General features: G+C 35.1%; 1 pseudogene; it reads left to right on the top strand.

The window, feature by feature from the left end:
* The first annotated feature begins 6,750 nt into the window (after positions 1-6,750).
* LOC120622280 (uncharacterized) lies at positions 6,751-6,869 on the top strand (annotated as a pseudogene).
* Positions 6,870-8,123: the final 1,254 nt, after the last annotated feature.

Below are 8,123 nucleotides of genomic sequence, written 5' to 3'. Positions count from 1 at the left end.
ACTTCACTTATACTTTATATATCCAAATATTTCCTGAATCATTCCACTGGCCACCAGCCATTATGCGTACTTGCATCTCCATGGGCAATGTTCTCACATCTTATTAGCATCTCTACCTATTTTAGACCTACTCATTTTTCAAGATTCAATTCAACTGATATCCCTTCCATGAATCCTTTCCTTTTGTCAACACAGATATAATTTTCCCTTCCCCTGTTATTCTCAAAAGCACTTTGTTTATATATCTATATGGTAATACAGTATAATTATGCATATTTATTGACTCAACAAACTTTTATTCAATGCCTTCTAATTGTTACTCTAAGTCAATGTTAAAATGCTGAGTTTACAAAAATTAGAATTATGCAAAGACTCTCCAGTTCAAGTTTATAGCCTGGTAGAAGATGTTCGCTTTGCGCCTTGTATAAGATTGAAAGCTCTTTGATTTTTTAAATTCTGTCTTGTTCATTTCTGAAAACATGAAACAACATAAAACATAAACCATGTGATGCATAAACCAGCACATGGGCTTTCCCATAACAGCTTTCAAAAGTAGTTGTTTAATTTAATTAGAGTTAAGTAACATGAAATACTTGAAGTGAAAAATAATCAATGTATAATTATATACAAAAATATAAGAACACTTCTATCACTATCCTGTTATTTCAGGGTGCATAAAGTAATCTTTTTCTTTTTTCTGGAGTATCAAACTAGAAACTAAATAAATAGAGTTCCATGTTTATAAGCATATGCCAGGACTCATTAGACTCTTAAATGAACACAATCCGACATTAAATGGGTTTTGAATGTATTATGTCATTTTAAATCCCAAGAAACATTAAATAAATTACATAACAAAAATGTCTTAGGCAGCATGTTCACACATTCCCTACGTACAACAATCAACGAAAAGCACACAAACGTGAGTCCATTTCTTTCTTCCAGTGTTATAAATGGATCCTCCTGTATTTTCCTTCAAAAAAAATGAGATAGTGAAGCTTACTCCAAAGTCGATCTAAATTTTATATGGATAGATAAGTTGCTTCCATATCTTAGCCAGCCTGTCCCATTGTTTTAAAATCTGAAAGTATGTGATATAATTTCTTTCACTTTTTCGATCTTTTTAAGTTCTTGTTTCTTACAGATGATTTCTAGATACAAATGACTTGCTATCTTTGGAATCTTCTTCTACTAGTCACTTAAGAGAAGATAGTATGTATATATGACACTTTGAAAGAGTTTTGTTCCATCGACATAACTTGGGACAGAAGAATGGATCTGTGTTCTGCTTTTTTAAATAGCCTTTCCAGTGAAAGGTAAATATCTTCTACAATTCAAGTTTGCTACGTCAATATTTTGTAGAATATCCAAATGTGACCTTTTATATTCTACTTCCTCCTGATATTTCTCTAATAAAGAGAGTAAATTCAAATGATTAATTGAAGCTGGATCAGTCTCCCACTAAAATTTGAGCAAAAATAAGTCAAATGGTGCTAGTGGAGTGGAATTCAATATAAGCTCTAAAAAGTAAAAAGCTAAAAAAACAAAATTGGAACTCTCTACTGACTGATAATCTCAGAGACTCTTGTAAGAAACTTCCTGCAATCTTTGAGGCAGAGTCAGAGTAAGAAGTGAAAAAGAAGGAAATGAAAACAGAAAAGTTATGGAGCCAAATTAAAAATGATCAGTGAGGCAGGATGGAAGAAAGAAGTTATATACCCAAAAGATGCCAGTAAGAAAATCCTCCTCTTGAAAGTAAAATATCAGTCCTTTCTCACACTCTAATATTACAATGAATGAGAGAATAAGTTTGCCTAGCTTTCTAAGCTGTAAGTGAAAGTAAGCAAGATAGGGTGGAAAGGTAGTGAGGCATTTTCTTCTGGTCAGACTGAAGATGTATGTTCAATATCCTGAGAACTTTCTACCAGTCATCACAGTCCAAGAGAATGTATTTGAAAGCTTCTAACCACCCATCTCCTGCTGAGAAGTTCTGAACTGGGTAAGTTCAGTAGATGTGTTAGTCAACACACCTCATCGGATCTCTTCATTATATCTGCCACTGGCTATATTCATTTCTTTTATTCCAAGATTCATGTTTTGAAGGTTTCACAACAACAGAAAAGTTGCAAGACTAATACAGTAACCCCTGAATACCCTTCACCTATATTCATCATCACTATTTCCCCCGCATCCCCATAATTTGTTCCCTGAACAATTTGAAACTTAATTGCAGAAATCATGATACTTCACCCTTATTTTTTCATACAACCACTAAAAATAAGAACATCATCCTACACAAGTAAATTAACAATATCATCTACTATCCAAATTAAAATATCTCAAATTATTCCAAAAAAAGTATGCTTTTAAAATACAAGATTGAATGAATGTTGAAGCACTGCATTTTATTCTTTTTAGATTTTTTAAATTAAGAAGTCTCATACCTTTATGCTTGTTTGTTTTATTTCATAGACATGGATTTTTATTTTATTTTATTTTATTTTTTGAGGCGAACAGGTAGTTATTTTGAAGAACAAATCACATTTCAAATTTTCTGATTGCTTTTTTGGCGAATGGATTCAGATTAAATATATTTGGAAAGAATAACATAGGTGCTATTGGTTTTGTTTATTACATCACATTAGGACCATAAGATATCAGATTGTCACACTAATTGTAATGCTGTTAGATTGTTTGGTTAAGCTGTCAACTGGCAGATCTTTCTATTTATAAAGTACATTTGCCCTATAAAATTATTATTAGTAAATAATTTGTGGGAGTGAATCATTGAGTTTGACCAAATATCATATTTCTAACTACATTTCATCTAAAAGTTTTAGTATCCACAGAGGATCCTTACCTAATCTAGATACTGCTTTGATGGTTGCCAATGATGATGTCCTAATTCTGTCATTTTGTCTACATTCACTAACTGATATGTTTCTGAAAAGAAGTGCTTTAATTTATACCCCCTACCACACACTGTCTCACATATTCACAATCGACTCATCGATATCTGTATCATTGTGTTAATATCCACTACCATAAGTCTTTGAAACTCAAATTGTCTAAATTTGTGGCCCATGGGAGCCCCTTCAAGTTGCCTTCCACAGTATTTGAAATGACCTTATTGTTTCTGAGAACCTCTTTGCTTTCTGCCACAAGATAATCCAGGCTCACCTGGTGTTTATCCTGCCTCAGACCAGAGTCAGCCATGTCAGCCATTTCTCAAGTGAGTTGCAGTTCTTTTCCATAGGAAATGAAAATTAGAAACCAACTGTGGGAGCTACATGTACTCCTTGGTTATAGGGTGTCATTGCTTTGAGATCCATTCAGTAGGCAGATCTCTCTCTCTCTCTCTCTCTCTCTCTCTCTCTCAATCTCTCTCTCTTTATCTCTCTCTCGTGTAATTTTCCTGTGTATTGACATTCCTCCACTAATTAACTTTTATTATTATTTCTTTTAAAGACCATTTTTTAGAACAGTTTTAGGTTTACAAAAATAATTGTTTCTCTCTTTATATTCGGGAGTGAATAAGGGGAACAAATAAAACAATATATATTATTCCCTGTAAATGATATAAACTGCTATAAAAAACTTAGGGCATTACAAATGCTATTACTCGTCAATTTTAATAAGTGATCCGACATTCCGGCTTTAGAAACATGTTCCAGAAATTTTCTTTGTTTGTCTCTATTGCTAGATGTTTAAGCCCTTTGCTCTCATTTAAAAACATCATTTGAGAATTTAACAGTGTAATATGTTCAATGTTACATTCTTCTTATAAAGTTAGAAATTCAAAGTTTGGGAGGCCCCCAGAGCCTAAGGAACAGGCTGGCATTGGCAGATTGGGGGTATAAAGGTTTTTACTTTAATGCTGGCCCTCATTCCAATCAGCAAACTAAATTTCTTATCACATTTCCTACTCCCAATGAATTCCAATGTGGCAGAGTACTCTCAAAAAAGCATTTAATCATAGAGCAAGTCATCAGATAGGTTATTAATAAGTGATTATTTCTCATAACAAAGAAGTTTGTTATAATCAAAGCTATTGTTTATACTTATACGTTCTGCTTAAAATGAAATTTGTTCCCATTTTTAATAGAGTTTGATAAGTGTAGGAATCAGGATGTAAAACTGAATGAAATGACAAAGACAGAGCACCCAGCAAGTTTCAAATATCAATCCACAACATTTTTAACTTTCTCAATCTCAGATGCTGCTATAGAGACACACATACCCACTGTGAAAGATCACATTCAAAGAGACCTGAAAGGAACATATTAGAATCATGGAAGTGGAAGAAACCTTAGAGACATATAAGTAATTTGATCCACAAAAGATAAAAATTGAGACAGCAGGAAATTCTTTGGCCCAAATTCACAGTGGAAGTCAATGGAAAAACAGAGCTAAAGCCCAAGTTTCCAGACCCCAGATCCAATGCAGTTCTACTATTTGAACCTGTCTATAGAGCCAGGTGGACACACTGGTTACCTGTTCAGGGATTACATTAAACAGTGCAAGCAGTGAACAGAATGTAACCTGGTTGGGTGTGGGAAAAAGCAAAAAGACAAATGCAAAGAACATGAAAATGAGAGAACAGGGCTTTCTTCCAAATTTTTATCTTATACACCAGAAATCACATTCCTGAAATTTGGCTTTTCACATCTGTAGTGATCCTATGACTCTAGCTGATGTTCCAGACATGGAAAGGAATGTTCTCTAGATATCTCCATGTAAATAAACTAATATTCACTGCTATCACTAAGACTGCTAGTCTCCTGGACTCTGACATTTGGTACGTGAGGTTTTCAATGAATTTCTGGCACAAGATGCTTGTATCGGGCAATCAGGTTGGCAAACCTTATGTTTGGGACTTAGAAGTAGAAGATTCTCATAAAGTCAAATGTACAACACTGACTCATCACAAATGCGTTGCTGCTGTTTGGACCAACCAGTTTCAGTGGGGATAGCAGCATTCTTACAGATGTTTGTGATAATGCCAGTATTTGGCACTGAGACCGACTTTGATAAAATACTTCTTCTTAATCAAAATTAGAGTGTGTTTTCTGTGTACCATAGAATTATATATCTCACTAGTAACAGCACATAGAACATTTAGTTGTCTTTCAGCATTCGATCAGGCTAAGCTGAATGTAGTGATGTTTATATTGTTTATACTCTTTGTACTATCTCCTGCCATTTTTGTACTATCTCTACCATTTTTTTAAATTAATTTTTATTTAAAAAAAAAAAAAGGACGAGGGTGAGGCCAGACCCTAGAAACACAAGCATAAGGAGGGTGATGGCTTTCTCAGCAAACACTGTTGTTATTGGGGAAACGTGAGCATATTGAACTCCTAGGAAGAACTGCGTCTCCCCTTCTTTTTAGGATTATTACGAGTCACAGAGCAGAAAAAAGACAGAGAGTGTGTTCTTGTAGGATAAGAACACAGAAAACTCTATAAAGAGAATTTAAAATGATATTGATAGTACATATGTCCAAAACAAAGGCAGATTTTACAGGGACACATACAAAGAAAAAAATACAGGGTAAATGCTTTCAAATGTTGTTGTGATCAGAAAGGGAATTGAATTAAGGATAAAGAAAATAAATAGAAAAAGTAAACAAAATAAATTTTTAAAAAATATTTGTTTGGGGCAGCTATAATGACAGAGATAGTATTTCACTACAAGAAATATTAATTCATCATACCTTACATCACTTGACCTGACTACACAAAGAACTCACATGTCAAAGACTGCATTCAACCAGGGGGAGAGCTGGGAGTAAAAGGAAAAAAATGCCAACTGAAACAAAATGTTGGGCCACTTGGATTTCATTTAATTCATAAGGTATCACAGGTAGTTATAAAATGACCCCTTCTTTTTCTTTTTATAATCAGTTACTGAGAATATTAGCATATTGACAATTTGTATGTACAGGGTAAGTGGGGAATGTGGTAAAGAAGAAAAGGAATAACGCCCAGGAAAATGAGGAATTGCCTCAAATAAAGTCAGGATTTAACACTGAAAAGATCAAACAAAGACTGAGGCAGGAGGAACCAGGAAGCCAACCAACAGAGACCAAAGACTTTCTAGCAACGAGCAGTGTTTTTCTTTGCAGGATGAACTTATACATTTAGGAAATTCAACAGCAAGTTTGATTTTTTAGGTGACTATTAAAAAATAAATAAAACATGGAAAATAGTTATAACCCTCAAAATATATATAGCTCTTAGAATCTAAAGGAAGTTGTCATAGCATTTAAAGCTTAATGCAATTTTAAGCAAAAGTTTTTATTTTATAACCCCTGCCTTCTCCCACATTCCATGAATAGCCTGTTTTCAGCAGTTTTTATTTCTGTTCATACATAAAATATTAGTTCTTTCTCCTTCCCCCTTGACCTCTGGCCTTGAGAGTGACTTTAAGTAATAACTAGGAGAAAAGCAATACAAGGAAACTCTTCAGTCTTTCCATTTTCCCCTTAGATGTCACAGCAGCTCACCCCAGAACTCTCCATTCAGGAACCCTGGTGCAGAAACCAAAAGGTCATGGGCAGAGTCGTGATCCAGAAGAACTGGCTAAATTCCACCATTCCCAGGATATTACAGCAACCACCTTCACAGAGTGACGCTAGAGAAAAATCAAACTAGCCCCAAGAAGTTTCTTGACAGAATGGAACAGAAGTCCAGAATACTCTCCCTGCACATTAAAATCCTCTGGGGAGCTTTAAAATACTCGCATTCAGTCTATGGCCATGCTACCCTGAACAAGCCAGATCCCGTCTGATCTCGGAAGCTAAGCAGGGTTGGGCCTGGTTAGTACTTGGATGGGAGACCACCTAGGAAGACCAGGCCCTGTAGGCGTAAAAAATAAAAAAAATAAGGGATTGGAAACTGACAAGGTCCTTGCAATCTGTGAGGTCAGCCAAGGGTTGCTTTACCTAAAAAATAAAAAAATAATAAAAGTAGATAAAAATAAAAAAATAATAAAAATAAAATAAATTAAAATAAAAACACTCAGATTCAGGCTTGCCCCAAACTAACTAAATCAGAATCTCTGAGCTTGGAGGCTGGCCTGGATATTATTAAAACCCCTCAGGTAATTGTATTAAGCAGCCAAGGGTGAGAAGTTGTGTTCTAAAGATCCAATGAACAGATAATTTATATAATATAGTTGCTTATTAAGGGTGGTTTTCTAACAAAATGTGTAATTCGTGACTAATCTAGTTATCTAAAATGAAGAATTAACCCCAGGGTTTGTCTTACTTCATTTTTTGAGTTCACAGGCAGGTACTAATTTATAAAGTGATAGATTGCACAAGGTGTTCAGGGAGGTGGGTTAGAGTCACCAAAAGAAAAGTACTCCAATTTATGAGAGCAGGTACTGTGTCTTGTACATCTCTGAATACTGGTCACCTAACATAGCTAACGTCTGCACAGAGTGGGTTCACTATAACTACTAAATGTGACTGAATTGCCAGGATAAATTTTTTGTCTGGATTTGTCTGATAGACCTAGATACTAAAGGATTTTCCCCCTGAAAATCAGCATCCCTTAAGTAAGCACCTCCAGACAATGCTGGATAGACACATAGGCACACGGGACTGGCTTATAATTTGATGGCCTTTGAAGTGATAGTCATTTCAAATGTTGGCTGGCTGTTGAGAGGAGAGGCCAAAGACTGCTGGGAAGGGACAGAGAAGAGCTAGTGGTAGTAATCTGGCTTTCTTCCAGTACCTGAACAAATAATCTCTAGACTCAAATTTGCATAAAGCATTTTGCAAAACAAAAACCTTACAGTTAACTAATCCACCCTACTTAAAGTAATTTTAGTGCTAAGGTATAGTCATTTAAACTTGTTGCTGAAGGTGTCTCCTGAACCATTCTAAGTACTTTGTTAATATTCCTACTAATCACATCTGTATTTTCCCTCAAAGGGACTATGGAAGATAAAATGTGATGCGTTTTACCTTTCCCTGGTTCCCCAAGGATTTACATGTATCCTGCATAGACTGTTACCCTGTGGCTGGCACATCTCTGAATGTACCTTATTTTCCAAGCTGATTGTCAATATCTCCACATTACCTTAGACATCCTAATTCCATTGCCAAGCCTTCT

The sequence above is a fragment of the Pteropus medius genome, unplaced genomic scaffold, assembly GCF_902729225.1.
Source record: "Pteropus medius unplaced genomic scaffold, Ma_sr-lr_union100, whole genome shotgun sequence".
Classification (NCBI taxonomy): domain Eukaryota; kingdom Metazoa; phylum Chordata; class Mammalia; order Chiroptera; family Pteropodidae; genus Pteropus; species Pteropus medius.
The sequence above is the reverse complement of the archived record's forward strand: the minus strand, read 5'-3'. Positions and strand labels throughout refer to the sequence as shown.